Raw genomic sequence first — 16,381 nt, forward strand, 5'->3', positions numbered from 1 at the left:
GTTGTCACACAGCATTATGGTGGCACTAGGGCCTCCCTTATAACACAGTTGGTAAAGAATCTACCTGCAGTGCAGGATACCCAAGTTCAATCCTCAGGTTGGAAAGATCCCCTGGAGAAGGAAACGGCAACCCATTCCAGTATTCTTGCCTGGAGAATCCCATGGACAGAGGAGCCTGGCGGGCTATAGTCCATGGGGTTGCAAGAGTCAGACACTACTTAGTAACTAAACCACCACCACCATGGAACTAACACAGAATTTGATATGGTGCTGAGAGGAAACAGTGAGAAGACAGATGCTATAAGTCCTTGTTGGTGAAAAAGGCTATACAAAATGATAAAATAAACATTAAAAGTAAAATATTAAAATTATCCAGGGGCAGGGTGCTTGCCTTTCAATGCATTAAGGAACAAAGGACTGTGTCCCACTACAAACTCAGTCTTGGAAAATCTAAGGAATGAATTGAGCGTTGGCAGCTTGAAAACAGAAGGGAAACCAGGCAGAAGGCCTGGATGTGCAGCAAGTGGGAAAGGAGAATGGGGGAAATTAGCCTGGCCCTGAAAAAGTCCTTTGGGTTCAACAGAAGAAAGCTCCAAATGCTTCCCCAGTACTTATTCTAACATATTTCCTTAGATCATTCTAAGCTTTCAGTCAAGGAAATAGCATTATTTTTTAAATGCTTTCTGTTTTGCATGAGTACGTGCTCAGTCTCTTCAAACATGTCCAACTCTTTGCAACCCAAAGGACGGTAGCCCACCAGGCTCCTCTGTCCATGGGATTCTCCAGGCAAGAATACTTGTGGATTGCCATGCCCTCCTCTAGGGGATCATCCCAACCCAGGAATGGAGTCCACATCTCCTGTATTGGCAGGCAGATTCTTTACCTTTGAGCCACACAGGAAGATTTCATTAGTCTTTCTCTCTTATTAGTCCCCTATTCATTTTCATCATCAAAAATCTTACTTCCTTTCTTATCACCTTACTATTGCAAAATAACCATTTTTCTAGCCTAACCTAGTCTACTCTCCCATCATGAAATCTACTATTAATACTGCTACCAGATAATTTTTAAAGCAAGTTTAATCATGTTTCTTTGCTGTCTAAAAATCTTTAGTGGCTAATTTTTGTTAAATTACTTATACTTGGATCACCTTTTCATTTAAGACTCTCCAAAAAATAACTACAACCTTCCATTCCAGGATGGATGGATAGATGGATGGCTAGACAGATAAATAAGTAGACAGATAGATGACAGGTAGATAGATAGATAGAAAAAAAATAGACTCAGAACTTAAACTATTAGTCACAAGAACAAGTTGACTTTATGTTTGGGGTTACAAATGTGACTTAGGAGGGGTGGCTTTGTGTACATATTTCTGAGCTCTGAGGAGCATTGACACTGTAATTCAGTAATCTTAACTTCAACTTTACATTGAAATCACTTGAAGAGCTTAATAAATATTCATGTTTGGGTTCTGAACTGATTGTTAAGGAAAATCAAGATTTTCTTTTTTTAATTCCACTGCTATAACTGAACTTTTTTGGAGAATTTTTCTTTCCTTTCTAGTCTTAGCAAAGGTGACTGGCCTTTGCACTTTATTGTATAATGCAATGGGAAGTATCAAATCTTTTTTTTTATATTGAAGTATAAGTTTAACTTCTATGCAGAGTACATCATGAGAAACACTGGACTGGAAGAAGTACAAGCTGGAATCAAAATTGCCGGGAGAAATATCAATAACCTCAGAGATGCAGATGACACCACCCTTATGGCAGAAAATGAAGAGAAACTAAAAAGCCTCTTGATGAAAGTGAAAGAGGAGAGTGAAAAAGTTGACTTAAAGCTCAACATTCAGAAAACTAAGATCATGGCATCTGGTCTCATCACTTCATGGGAAATAGATGGGGAAACAGTGGAAACAGTGCCAAACTTTATTTTTCTGGGCTCCAAAATCACTGCAGATGGTGATTGCAGCCATGAAATTAAAAGACACTTACTCCTTGGAAGGAAAGTTATGACCAACCTAGATAACATATTCAAAAGCAGAGACATTACTTTGCCAACAAAGGTCCGTCTAATCAAGGCTATGGTTTTTCCAGTGGTCATGAATGGATGTGAGAGTTGGACTATGAAGAAAGGTGAGCGCTGAAGAATTGATGCTTTTGAACTGTGGTGTTGGAGAAGACTCTTGAAAGTCCCTTGGACTGCAAGGAGACACAACCAGTCCATCCTAAAGGAGACCAATCCTGGATGTTCATTGGAAGGACTGATGGATGCTAAAGCTGAAACTCTAGTACTTTGGCCACCTCATAGGAAGAGTTGACTCATTGGAAAAGACTGATGCTGGGAGGGATTGGGGGCAGGAGGAGAAGGGGATGACAGAGGATGAGATGGCTGGATGGTATCACTGACTTGATGGATGTGAGTCTGAGTGAACTCTGGGAGTTGGTGATGGACAGGGAGGCCTGGCGTGCTGCAATTCATGGGGTCACAAAGAGTCGGACACGACTGAGCGACTGAACTGAACTGAACTGATAGTTGATTTGGGCTTCTCAGGTAACTCAGCTGGTAAAGAATCCACCTGCAATGCAGGGGACCCCGTTTCGATTCCTGGGCTGGGAAGATGCCCTGGAGGAGAGCATGGCAACCCACTCCAGTATTCATGCCTAAAGAATCCCCATGGACAGAGCAGCCTGCTGGGCTGCGGTCCATGGGGTCACAAAGAGTCGGACATGACTAACCAAGTACAGCACAGTATATAGTTGATTTACAATGTTGTGCTAGTTCTTGGTGTACAGCAAAGTGATTCAGTTATTTATATATTTCATATTCTTTTCCATTGTAGTTTATTATAAGACATTGAATATAGTTCCCTGGGCTACATAGTAGGACGTCATTGTTTATCTGTTTTATAGATAGTAGTGTGTATCTGCTAATCCAAATTCCCAATTCCCCCCCCCCACCCCATTTCCCTTCTGGTAACTATAAATTTATTTTCTATATCTGTCAGTCTGTTTCTGTTTTGCAAACAAGTTCATTTGTGTCGTATTTTAGATTCCACACGTAAGTAATATCATATGGTATTTGGTACTAAAGATTTAAGTACCGAATCTTAATTTATAAGCACATTTCACAGTGTTGGTATCTGTAGAATAGGAAAGTGGACTGTGTACTCTATCTTCTTTCTACTCTTTCTCTAGAATTCTTTTGTAATAATGGCAAGAGAAAGAATGAGAATTTTGTTTCCACTGGATGCAAATTGACAGGGCCCATATGATATGCAACAAGAGGAAACTTAAAAGACACTAACTGATGGGGTTGTGAGTGCCAGCCTGCCCCAGTCATGTAAAAGCAGATGACTTAGCACATACAAGGCTGTTTGCTCTGCACAGACCACGTTTTAGCTGCCCCAATTATTGCCGCATATGAATATTTGCAACTTGGATATCAGCATGGCATTCTAATTCCATTTTCTCATGCATCTTAAAACAGGGTATCTTAGTGGTTTGAATGAGAGTCTATCACTTCTGATAAGAAAAGGAGCAGTTTTCCACAGGGCAAGCTTAACAATTCTTTCTTCAGACTATGTCAGCCCCCTGAGGGACAAATTCAAGGGACTGAATGACTGTAGGATTAGATTGTGTGTTCCAGTTTTTTGGTGGTGCTTTTTCTTTTTTATTTAACTCACCCATTCATTCTTCCCCCTGGCCCCCAGCTAGAATTGGCAGAAAAGCTTTTTAGAAAAGAATTATATCACACCACCATAATCAGTTAAAAGCTATGGTTTTTCCAGTAGTCATGTATGGGATGTGAGAGATGGACTATAAAGAAAGCTGAGCGCAGAATTGATGCTTTTGAACTGTGGTGTTGGAGAAGACTCTTGAGAGTCCCTTGGACAGCAAGGATATCCAACCAGTCAATCCTAAAGGAAATCAGTCCTGAATATTTACTGGAAGGTCTGACTCTGAAGCTGAAACTCCAATACTTTGGCCACCGGATGCAAAGAACTGACTCATTGGAAAGACACTGATGCTGGAAAAAATTAAGGCAACAGGAAAAGGGAGCAGCAGAGCCTGAGATGGTTGGATAGTATCACTGACTCAATGGACATAAGTTTGAGCAAGCTCCAGGAGTTGGTGATGGACAGGGAAGCCATGCATGCTGCAGTCCATGGGGTCGCAAAGAGTCGGACATGACTTAGCGACCGAACTGAACTGAATCATAATCAGTAGAAAGATGTGTGCGGCTAATTAGTTCCTTCCCTCGTCCTCTTCATGTGATCCTGTGAAGCTCAGGTTACTGCTGTCTTAGTCAATGCTTTTTTGAAGGCACTAATGGCACCTGCCTTGTTGGGAGTTTACTGTACCTTCTGCCTCAAGTGAACAGCAAAAAATATGACTTTATTAATGATCTTTGACCTATACAGTCCTACTCTTTTAAGTTTTATAAAATCCTCTGTGCCAAAACTTATATCAAGTTCCCCAGGAGACTGGGCCAACAGTAAATTAAGGTGGTGCCTCAGACTTCACAGCGAATTCTTTGTCCCCCAGGACAACCTCAATATTTAGAGCAGCCTCTTTTTTCTCCTTCATCATGAAACAGTCATAAATCTAGTATCTGGGAGCCAAATTCTCAGGTCAAATATCCCAATGGCCACTTCAAAATCACTGCATGTGCTTGTGGTGGTTTGAATCACTTATACAGGGCATTTCTTCCTGCTTTCCTTTGGCCAATCATATTGCTTTGCCTGACTCTAGTTTATATTTGGTTTATCTCAGGGTCCTTTCCCTGTGTGTGCACAGATTTCTTAACCAAGATGGATTCTAGCAAAGAGGCCTATGGGTAGATTAACACCACTTACTATGAGGGTATGTCTCTTCCCTTTTGACCTCTGAGGAGCCTTTTGTCCACATATGTAGTCAAGAAAATTTCCTTGACTTCAACACTGAGAAATATGTGGTCTCTTATCTGGACAGGGCTCAGCTCCTCTCTTGCTCCTGCTATTATCTTCATCTTGGGAGTTTCTGTCCACAGGAGACCAACTCCAGACACTCAGCCTGAAACCCATCGATCTCCTGCCTCAAGACAGCTGAAAAACACTGACCTTGGCTTCCTGGAAGCACTGTTGTTTCATTGACAGTATCTGTGAGAAACACCATTCAGTTCAGTTCAGTTCAGTCACTCAGTCATGTCCGACTCTTTGTGACCTCATGAATTGCAGCACGCCAGGCCTCCCTGTCCATCACCAACTCCCGGAGTTCACCCAAACTCCTGTACATTGAGTCGGTTATGCCATCCAGCCATCTCATCCTCTGTCGTCCCCTTCTCCTCCTGCCCCCAATCCCTCCCAGCATCAGAGTCTTTTCCAATGAATCAACTCTTTGCATGAGGTGGCCAAAGTATTGGAGTTTCAGCTTTAGCATCAGTCCTTCCAAAGAACACCCAGGACTGATCTCCTTTAGAATGGACTGGTTGGATCTCCTTGCAGTCCAAGGGACTCTTAAGAGTCTTCTCCAGCACCACAGTTCAAAAGCATCAATTCTTCGGTGCTCAGCTTTCTTCACAGTCCAACTCTCACATCCATACATGACCACTGGAAAAACCACAGCCCTGACTAGACAGACCTTTGTTGGCAATGTCTCTGCTTTTGAATATGCTATCTAGGTTGGTCATAACTTTCCTTCCAAGGAGTAAGTGTATTTTAATTTCATGGCTGCAATCACCATCTGCAGTGATTTTGGAGCCCCCCAAAATAAAGTCTGACACTGTTTCCACTGTTTCCCCATCTATTTCCCATGAAGTGATGGGACCAGATGCCATGATCTTCATTTTCTGAATGTTGAGCTTTAAGCCAAATTTTTCACTCTCTTCTTTCACTTTCATCAAGAGGCTTTTTAGTTTCTCTTCATTTTCTGCCATAAGGGTGGTGTCATCTACATCTCTGAGGTTATTGATCCTTCTCCCGGCAATCTTGATTCCAGCTTGTGCTTCCTCCAGCCCAGCGTTTCTCATGATGTACTCTGCATGTAAGTTAAATAAGCAGGGTGACAATATACAGCCTTGACGTACTCCTTTTCCTATTTGGAACCAGTCTGTTGTTTCATGTCCAGTTCTAACTGTTGCTTCCTGACCTGCATACAAATTTATCAAGAGGCAGGTCAGGTGGTCTGGTATTCCCATCTCTTTCAGAATTTTCCACAGTTTATTGTGATCCACACAGTCAAAGGCTTTGCCACAGTCAATAAAGCAGAAATAGATGTCTTTCTGGAACGCTCTTGCTTTTTCCATGATCCAGCAGGTGTTGGCAATTTGATCTCTGGTTCCTCTGCCTTTTCTAAAACCAGCTTGAACATCTGGAAGTTCACAGTTCACATATTGCTGAAGCCTGGCTTGGAGAATTTTGAGCATTCCTTTACTAGCGTGTGAGATGAGTGCAATTGTGCAGTAGTTTGAGCATTCTTTGGCATTGCCTTTCTTTGGGATTGGAATGAAAATTGACCTTTTCCAGTCCTGTGGCCACTGCTGAGTTTTCCAAATTTGCTGGCATATTGAGTGCAGCACTTTCACAGCATCATCTTTTAGGATTTGAAATAGCTCAACTGGAATTCCATCACCTCCACTAGCTTTGTTCGTAGTGATGCTTTCTAAGGCCCACTTGACTTCACATTCCAGGATGTCTGGCTCTAGGTGAGTGATCACACCATTGTGATGATCAGAGTCATGAAGATCTTTTTTGTACAGTTCTTCTGTGTATTTTTATCACCTCCTCTTAATATCTTGTTTCTATTAGGTCCATACCATTTCTGTCCTTTATCGAGCCCATCTTTGCATGAAATGTTCCCTTGGTAGCTCTAATATTCTTGAAGAGATCTCTAGTCTTTCCCATTCTGTTGTTTTCCTCTATTTCTTTGCACTGATCCCTGAGGAAAGCTTTCTTATCTCTCTTTTCTATTCTTTGGAACTCTGCATTCAGATGCTTATATCTTTCCTTTCCTCCTTTGCTTTTCACTTCTCTTCTTTTAACAACTAATGTAAGGCCTCCCCAGACAGCCATTTTGTTTTTTTGCATTTCTTTTCCATGGGTATGGTCTTGATCCCTGTGTCCTATACAATGTCATGAACCTTCGTCCATAGTTCATTAGGTACTCTGTCTATCAGATATAGGCCCTTAAATCTATTTCTCACTTCCACTGTATAATCATAAGGGATTTGATTTAGGTCATACCTGAATGGTCTAATGGTTTTCCCTACTTTCTTCGATTTAAGTCTGAATTTGACAATAAGGAATTCATGATCTGAGGCACAGTCAGCTCCCAGTCTTGTTTCTGCTGACTGCATAGAGCTTTTCCATCTTTGGTTGCAAAGAATATAATCAATCTGATTTCGGTGTTGACCATCTGGTGATGTCCATGTGTAGAGTCTTTTCTTGTGTTGTCGGAAGAGGGTGTTTGCTATGACCAGTGCATTCTCTTGGCAAAACTGTATTAGCCTTTGCCCTGCTTCATTCCATATTCCCAAGGCCAAATTTGCCTGTTATCCCAGGTGTTTCTTGACTTCCTACTTTTGCATTCCAGTCCCCTATAATGAAAAAGACATCTTTTTTGAGACATACCATTTATCTCATTTAAAGGGCCCTTTATGTGACTGAATACTACCCTGGGGCATGACCTTTGGTTTTAACAGAAGTTTTGACAGTCACATCCTTTGCTTCTTCTTTAGACTGTTGTTCTGGCAGTGCTCTAGATTTGATCTTTGATCAAAAGTTATTGCTTAATTTTGGTACCAGTTGCCATCAGGAAAACCAGAATTTTCAAAACTATCAAGTCTTGGCTCCTTTATATTTTTTATCCCTACTTCAATTTAATTCGTTCTTCTAGTGTCTTACTATAAGCAACAAGAAAAAAACAGACAGCACCTTCAATACTTTGCTTGGAAATTTCCTAAGCTAGATCACCCAGTTGACAAAGTACACTTTCTACATTTCACATTACTACAAGAAATGATGTTTCTAAGCTTTCTGCCACTAAATAACAAAGATTCCCCTTTTCTTCAATTTTACCACCATTCATCCTCAGTCTTATAAAACCTAGAAGGGTGGGATGGGGTAGGGGACAGGAAGGAGTCTCAAGAGGGAGGGGACATATGTATACTTATGACTGGCTCACATTGTTATATGACGGAAACCAACATATCATTGTAAAGCAATTATCCTCCAATTAAAAATAAATTTATAAATAAATAAACAAAAGACCAAGAAGACTCTATTAACAGCTTCTTCAGGAACTTCAGAATTTCACTAACATTTTGCTCAAATTCCAGTTCTAAAACCACTCCTTCATTGTAGGCTTTCATCATGGCAGCACTCTATCTCTGGACACCAAAATCTGTATTTATAATTCCTGCATAACAAGTTACACCAAAAATTAGCAGCTTAAGCCAACAAATACTTATTATTTCATGGTTTCTGGAGGTCAGTGATCAGAAGCAGTTTGGCTACATAATTTTGACTCACAGTGTCTCACGTGTCACAGTCAAGCTTACGGCTAAGGCTACTACTATGTCAAGGTTCAACCATTTATCTGGGAATAAGATACCTACTTCCAAGTTCTTGTGACTATCGGCAGGCTTTAGTTACTCATGGACTTTCATACTGAGGGCCTCAGTTCTTCTCCACACCATCTGGGCCTCTCTATACGGCTGCTCAAATCATGGTACTTTGCTTCCCCTGGCATAAGAGTTGTGAAAGAGAGAATGTACACACCCGAGATTGAAGTCACCATCTTTTTTAACCTAACCGCAAAAGTAACATCCCCCTGCTTCCACCTTTAGAAGTGGATCAATAAGTTCAGCCCACACTCAATGAGAGAAGATTACATAAGGGCATGAACACCAGGAGGGGGTGGTCATTACGGATCATTTTAGAAGTTGCCTTTCACACAGACCCCAAAATGCAGATAGAGACCATGTAGCAAGACAGAAGGAAAGACCACCTGATGAATTTCCAGTCTCATGAGAGATGGTGGTTTCCAGTATTGCCTTCTGTAAGACATTTCTGAACATTTAAAATAAATGCACCTACTCTTTAGCAAGCTCAATTGAATTACTGCTCTTTATAACCAAATTATTCCTGAGACTAAATCCTATTTTCTTGCAGAATCTGTACTCCAGCTTTGAGACTGAAAGCAAACATAATATACCCCTCTACAATCTAAATAAGACTCACAGTGTCTGAACTGACCTGCAGGTGCTGTAGATCAGGCATGTTCTGTATTCTGCTGACCCTGTCAGCAAAAAGTTCTCTGGCAGCACATTAAGGACAGCACACTTATATTAGAAGCTGCACTTTTAATTTCTGTGACATGTAATGAGGCAGTCTCACTAGCCAGAATATCTTATTAGGTCACAACATGTTAAATGTGGTTTAATCAAGAGCTGCCATTAGACAGCTTCCCAATGAACCTTGGATGTAAGAAGACCATATAACAAATCATCTGTGGAATCCCTCTGAAACTGTGCTAAGAAAGACAGGTCAGTTAAGCAATGCAAGTAATAATACCCTCATAACTAGTAATAATAATGATGAAAACAGCTAGCATTTATTGAGCACACACATAAGGTTCTCTTATAACTAAAAATGGCTATACCAGAAATGCCCATCATTTTCTCCACACACACACACACACACACACTTTTTAGAAAACTTATTAAACTAAACTAGACCAGGAAAGAGAATTTTCATGTAGTAGTTACTAAGTGCAACTACCTGAAATAGTTACACAATCTCCACGATCCTAAAACTCAGTTACCATTGTATCCCCATTTCAAAGCTGTTGCTTTGAAACTTCGAACTTTATAAAGTTTAGCAACATTGAGCAACTGGTCCAAGATCTAACAACTTGCTTCCTGATAGTCATACCCTAGGTGGTTTCCTTTCACACCGTGTCAGGGATGGTCCATGGAGTCAATCATTATAACAAAAGTAATGATAAGGGGCTTTCCAGGTGGTTCAGTGGTAAAGAACCTGCCTGCCAATGCAGGAGATGTAAGAGACACAAGTTTGATCCCCAGGTCAGGAAGATCCCCTGGAGAAGGGCATGGCAACCCATTCCAGTATCCTTGCCTGGAGAATCCCATGAACAGAGGAGCCTGGCAGCTGCAGTCCATGGGGTCACACAAGTAGGACACGACTGAAGAGACTTGGCACACAAGGATGAATGGCTTCTGATGCTGGGTCATAAAAGTATTTTCACCAACTTCCACTTTGCTCTCTTGGATCACTCTTTATCAGTCAAGCCAGATGCCATACTGTGAGAATACACAAGTCAAAAGAAGAGGGCCATGTGGCAAAGAACTGAGGCCTCTTAACCACCACCAACTTGCCAGCAATGTCAGCAATCCATTTTGGAAATGAATCTTCTAGCTTCACTTGATTCATGAGGTGATAATAGCCCTAACTAGCATCTTGACTGTAAACTCATGAGACACCCTAGGCCAGAACTACTCAGGTGAACCACTCCCAAATTCCTGACCTACAGAAACTGTAAGATAGTAAATGTTGTTTTCTTGTTAGACATAAATAGATAACTGACATAAGCAGTGAAACTGGGTGCTCCCATCTCAAATTCTCTTAGAGATTGTAGTTGGGATGTTTGCCAAGGCTGAGGTTTCCATTTGAAGGGTTTATGGGAAAGGACCTGTTTCTAAACTCATTTCTTGCAGCTGTTGGCAAGAATTCAGTTCTTTGCTGATTGTTGGACAGAGACTTCCTTCACTGTCTTATCAATGGGCCTCTCTATAAAGCAGCTTGAGACATGGCAGCTAGCTGTCCTCCCTTAGAGCAAGTAAGAGAGAATAAAAAGAGAGTACCCAAAATGAAAGCCATAGTCTTTTTGTAACATACTGTCAGAAGGGATATCATACCCAGTCTGCCGTATTCTATTTCCTAAAAGTTGGTGATCAAATCCTCACACTTTAGGAGAGGAGATTACACAATGATGCCCAGGAAGTGGGCATCACTGGGGGTCATTCCCCACACTGGGCATACCACACTGGGTTACAGCTCCAGTGGGCTGGGTTGATGCTTTTCAGCATTATACTCTCTGCCTCTCTTGATCTAGTTGTGGATTCCAGTCATAGAGGTAGATCCCAAGCACTGGGCATGCCCTATAATCAAAGAACTCCTCTCCAGGATATTCACAGAAGGGTGGATAGGCTGCAGGCTGCTCCTTAGTCACTCCCATATTACAGCTGTTTCTACACCCCAATCATAGCTATACCTCAGGTCACTGTTTAATCAGCTGAACTCAGACTCTATCCCTTCACTCTTCAAAGTACCACCAACTCAAGACTTTATTACCAGACAGTTTTACTGATGGCTCCAGGGTAACTGAAATTATGTACTGCCTCTCAGCAGATGTCTTCAAAATTGAACATTAGCCAGTTCTGTATCCTTAAAATTATTTCAGTCCCCTAAGCACTGGCAACTTCTCAGAGGTCACCTTTCACAGAGGTTTCACTTGGGACTTTGTTCCTCACTTTTTAGGGGTAGCACACAGAGTTGTGCCGGTTGTGCTTTGCACAAGAGTGCTTGGCTAAATGGTCAGCTCATATTCTGCTCCACACTCTGAGGCACACGTCTTACAGCAGGGCTTCACCTGCCTGATGCTGCACAGAGTGCCATCTGGGATAGCTGAAGCTCTCTGCCCTTTTTCACTGCTTTCCAGGCCACCTTCTCTAACGTCTAAGCTATTCTTGGAAACTCCTATGACAAGAAAGAAAAAAAAATGATGAAAAGCCTACTATTATTCACAATTTACAAATTCTAAGAAAAGTGAATCCTAGACGTTAAAGAACTTTTTTTTTTCTGCTGAGCGCATAATTTTTAATGTAATGGTCTTTCACAGACTTGATGAAAGAGTTTGGTGGAGAGTGTGAAGATGAAAAATTAGAAAAACTTGGAAAAAGCTAAATTCCTTTGTTTAAGGAAAGGGATATAAAAATATTGGTGGATATAAAAATACTGGCAACCCACTCCAGTATTCTTGCCTGGCAAAGTCTGTGAACAGAGGAGCCTGGAGGGCTACAGTCCATGGAGTTGCAAAGAGTAGGACATAACTGAGCACAAACAAACAAGGGCCCACCCTAAATCCAGAGCGATCTCATCTCAAAATCCACAATTTACAGGTGCAAAGATTGTTTTTCCAAATAAGGTCACCTTTGCAGATTCTGGGGGTTACAACTTGGGCATACGTTTGGGGGCCACTATTAAACCTGCTGTATTTTGGTAACAAAAAAAAAAAGAGGAGTTGGGAAGAGTCTGGAACCAGGAGCTAGAGGCTGCATGGAGACTGAGAAGAGCTACTTTGCAGATAAAAGATATATCTGATGGGCTTTTCTTTTTTTGGAATGCAATGCTTTTCGCCTGAGACTTAAAACACACTTTCATCTTCCTAAAGTTTACATTACTCACAATTTCCTAGTGGTATGTGTTTGCTTGGATAGGAGACAGGGATAGAAGTGACACTATAGACATATTTGGGTTAAAAACTCTAAATATCTTACTCTATTTCACAGAACACTTTAGTTCTCACTTTTCTTCAATTCTTGTGCATACCCTAAGGCCTATATTCCCATAGCCCCATCAAAAAGATTTGTGCTAAACCAAAGGCAATATGTCCTATTCCTATAAGAAGAGGCTGTCATCAGTGGCTATTTAAATAACAATTGTTCTTCTCTATCAAATAAACTTAAAACTCCCCACCAAATTACTAATGTGCATCAGCTTAAGTAACTTTGGTTGAATCTCTGGAATTTTCACACATATCATATCATCAAATAACCTAACAAAACTAGTATTATTCCCCCATTTTACATACGAGGGAGTAACAACTTAGGGAGGTTTAATAACTTCTAGAAGGCAATGGCAACCCACTCCAGTACTCTTGCCTGGCAAATCCCGTGGATGGAGGAACCTGGTAGGCTGCAGTCCATAGGGTTGCTAGGAGTCAGACACGACTGAGTGACTTCACTTCCACTTTTCACTTTCATGCATTGGAGAAGGAAATGGCAACCCACTCCAGTGTTCTTGCCTGGAGAATCCCAGGGACGGGGGAGCCTGGTGGGCTGCCATCTCTGGGGTCGCACGGAGTCGGACACGACTGAAGTGACTTGGCAGCAAAGCAGAAGGTAATAAAGTAAGAAGTAGAAAAAAACAAAAATCAGATCTCTGACACTAGTACTCCACTTTTTTCCCTTCAGTATATATCTCCACATAAATAGTTTGGTCTCAGATGAAGCATCAGCAAAGAGCTATCAATGTAGAGTATATAGGAAATGCTTGAATTCCTCAGACCAACAAATAATGAGCTTGCTTGTGTTCTGTGTCCCTATTTTATGAGCTCCAAGATAGACTGAAAGCTTAGGGGCATATTGTCCTAAGGAAGAAGATTCACAGGCATTCAAAATGACCAAATATTTAACATACCCAAACCTGTGCCCATGGCATGATTTGCACCCAGTAAGATAATTTACATGAAACAGAATTTTTTAATTTAAGAGTTTCAGCTGAGGCTCTGAGTTAGAATAGATAGTTAAATACCAAAGTGATTTTTGAAGGGAAAAAAAAAAAACTGTATGCATACTTTTAAGACATTATCCAAAGACCAGATCAAAATCTGGCTTGTACCCATAGGGAGATATAAAATACTTGAAAAAGGACAGCTGGGGAGAGGACTCTGTGAGAAAGATGAGGATGCTGTATTAGGAATTCTAACCCTTCAGATCACTAAAAAGAAAGGATGAAGATGCTCCTTCACCTCAAGTTTACAGCGAAGAGTGCTTCCATGAGATCACCATGAGAGATGGAGATCTGACTTCTAGCAGCTTAGGACACAAAGGTTGGCCTCTCCCTAGGAACACTTGGAGAGCTGCTTTGGTATCAAAGCAAAGATGAATTGTTGCTGCATATGAAAGGTATCTGCATTTGCAGTCAAATCATATGTGAGTATTGAATGTACACCAGACAGGCCTCACAGGAGTCAGCTGATAGCCTGCCTAAGTCAACTCCCTGGAAGGGTCATTGGGATGCAACAGAAAGAGACTATCATATCTCGAGTCATGCTTGTTCATACCCCAGTTACAAATGAAACAAAGTTTGAAGAGGTCCAATCAGAGTTTTGGCTTCAAAAAAATGAAAGCTTTTCTTGGTTTAGAACACTTCAGCCACAAAAATTACTTTGAAAATGATTAGACTTCATAGCTGACTTTACCTCACAAATTACCCATATGTTCCAGCTCATGTTACAATTTCTTTGGGGAGCATTAAAATGATTTTTCAATTTTCTCACTCAATTTCTTCTATCTCTGCTGAAAATAAGAGATGACATCATATGATAAGAGCAAATCACTTTAAATTAGACCAACTTGACTTTTATCTTGCAGTCAATCAAATGCTGATCAAACGTGTTTTTTCCCCATAGAAAAACAAACTGTAGAGAATTAATAAAGAAGCACTTCTTATATTTCTCAAAATATAGAGGATTGTTTTAAAATTCCTCTATTTTAAATCTTCTATCAAACTGATAAGCTGTGAATTTTAATATATCACTTTATCACATCGTCAAAACAAGAAAAAAAAAAAGCCAAGAAATGTATTTCTGAAGAATAAACACAATAAGGTTTCTGTTGTAATACATTTCTTTAAAATGTAGAACTGTAATTATTTCAAATAGTCTGTGAAAATTAGCCCTTACTGATCAGCAGATTTTGTTTCTGTGACTTTTTGTCAGTAGAACATAATTTTATGCAGAACTTTCAAATCCATGTTCAGAACACAAAATGCTTTAAAAATATTTTGAGAGAACTAATATAAGAAAATTTATATTTAGCAGAAATTCCAAAAATAAAAGCACATGTTACAAAGTTAAATATTAGAGTTAGAGCAAATAATGAATAATATATACTATGAACTCAGAGTGTGTTAAAGAATTTGCCGATGAAGTAAATGTTTATTAATAAATAAATGTGAACCTTATAAGATATATCTGTAACATACTCTCTGAAATTATGCAGAGGCAGAAAGGAAACTAAATTTCACAAATACATGGAAATTAAACCACACATTCCTGAACAATCCATGGGTCAAAAAATAAAAGGTATAACTTTGATACAAAAGAAAATGGAAACACAACCCACCAAAACATATGCAATGCAAAAGAAACTGTCCTAAGAGAGAAGTTTATAATAAAAAATGCCTACATTAAGAAAGAAAGATCACAAATACACAACATAACTTTACACTGCTGCTACTGCTGCTAAGTCGCTTCAGTCGTGTCTGACTCTGTGCGACCCCAGAGATGGCAGTGTACCAGGCTCTCCCGTCCCTGGGATTTTCCAGGCAAGAACACTGGAGTGGGTTGCCATTTCCTTCTCCAGTGCACTTTACACTACAAAGAACTAAAGAAAAAAGAAGAAGAAGAAAAATAAACTAAGCTCAAAGTTAGTAGAAGGAAGGAAATAGCAAAGTTTGGAGCAGAAATAAACAGAATTGAGACTAGAAAAGCAGTAGAAATGATAGATGAAACTGAGCTGGCGGCAGGAGAATGTCTCCGCAGTGCACCCACGGGTTTCAGCAAGGCAGCAGGACACTGCCTTGCCTGTTGTGCACACATCAGCCTTAGGAGTGGGAGAACCAGACCACCACTCACACTTGCCTGCTCCAGTCAGGGAGTGGGGGAGTACTGCAGGGCAGTGAGATAATGCCCTGCCCGCTCAGCCCTGCCTGTCTTAGCAAGGCAGTAGAAGGGTGCCACCTCCAAGCCCATCTCTACCTGCTAAGCAGGTAGGTAAAGAGTGCAGTAAGGGCATTCACCAACACCTCCATCTCCAAGAAGACTTTCAACTGACTCTCCACAGATGACTTTAGATTAGCAAATGAGTCCCCTTTCCATAGAGGAGGCATTTTTCAACTGTTCCTTCTTTACTGGGTCTCAGAACCAAGTGAGACTGCAGGCAAGCCCTTGGGACGAGGAACCTCAGTTTCCTACAGTGCTTTGAGTCCTTGGACATTATCCCCATTGGTTTTCTAACAGATATTCTAGCGGTTCACCTCTCCAGTGCAGACCCCATCAGTGTCCCCTGATGTGGGACACCAACCCCTCAGTCCTCTGGGAGAAGCACAGGACGAGTGAAATTGTTCCATATTGTGTGTTGCTGTGCCAGGGGTAGAGTTTTGCTGAGACTGTGTTTCTGCCTTTCCTACTCAACCTGATGCAGTCCTTTTATCTTTTATTGTGGAGAAGCAGTTTGTCTAGTTTTCAGATTTTATTCAGAGGGAAATGATACATATGTAGCTATAGATTTGGTGTGTCCATCAGTTCAGTCA

Source organism: Bos indicus x Bos taurus, chromosome 21 (assembly GCF_003369695.1).
Source record: "Bos indicus x Bos taurus breed Angus x Brahman F1 hybrid chromosome 21, Bos_hybrid_MaternalHap_v2.0, whole genome shotgun sequence".
NCBI lineage: Eukaryota > Metazoa > Chordata > Mammalia > Artiodactyla > Bovidae > Bos > Bos indicus x Bos taurus.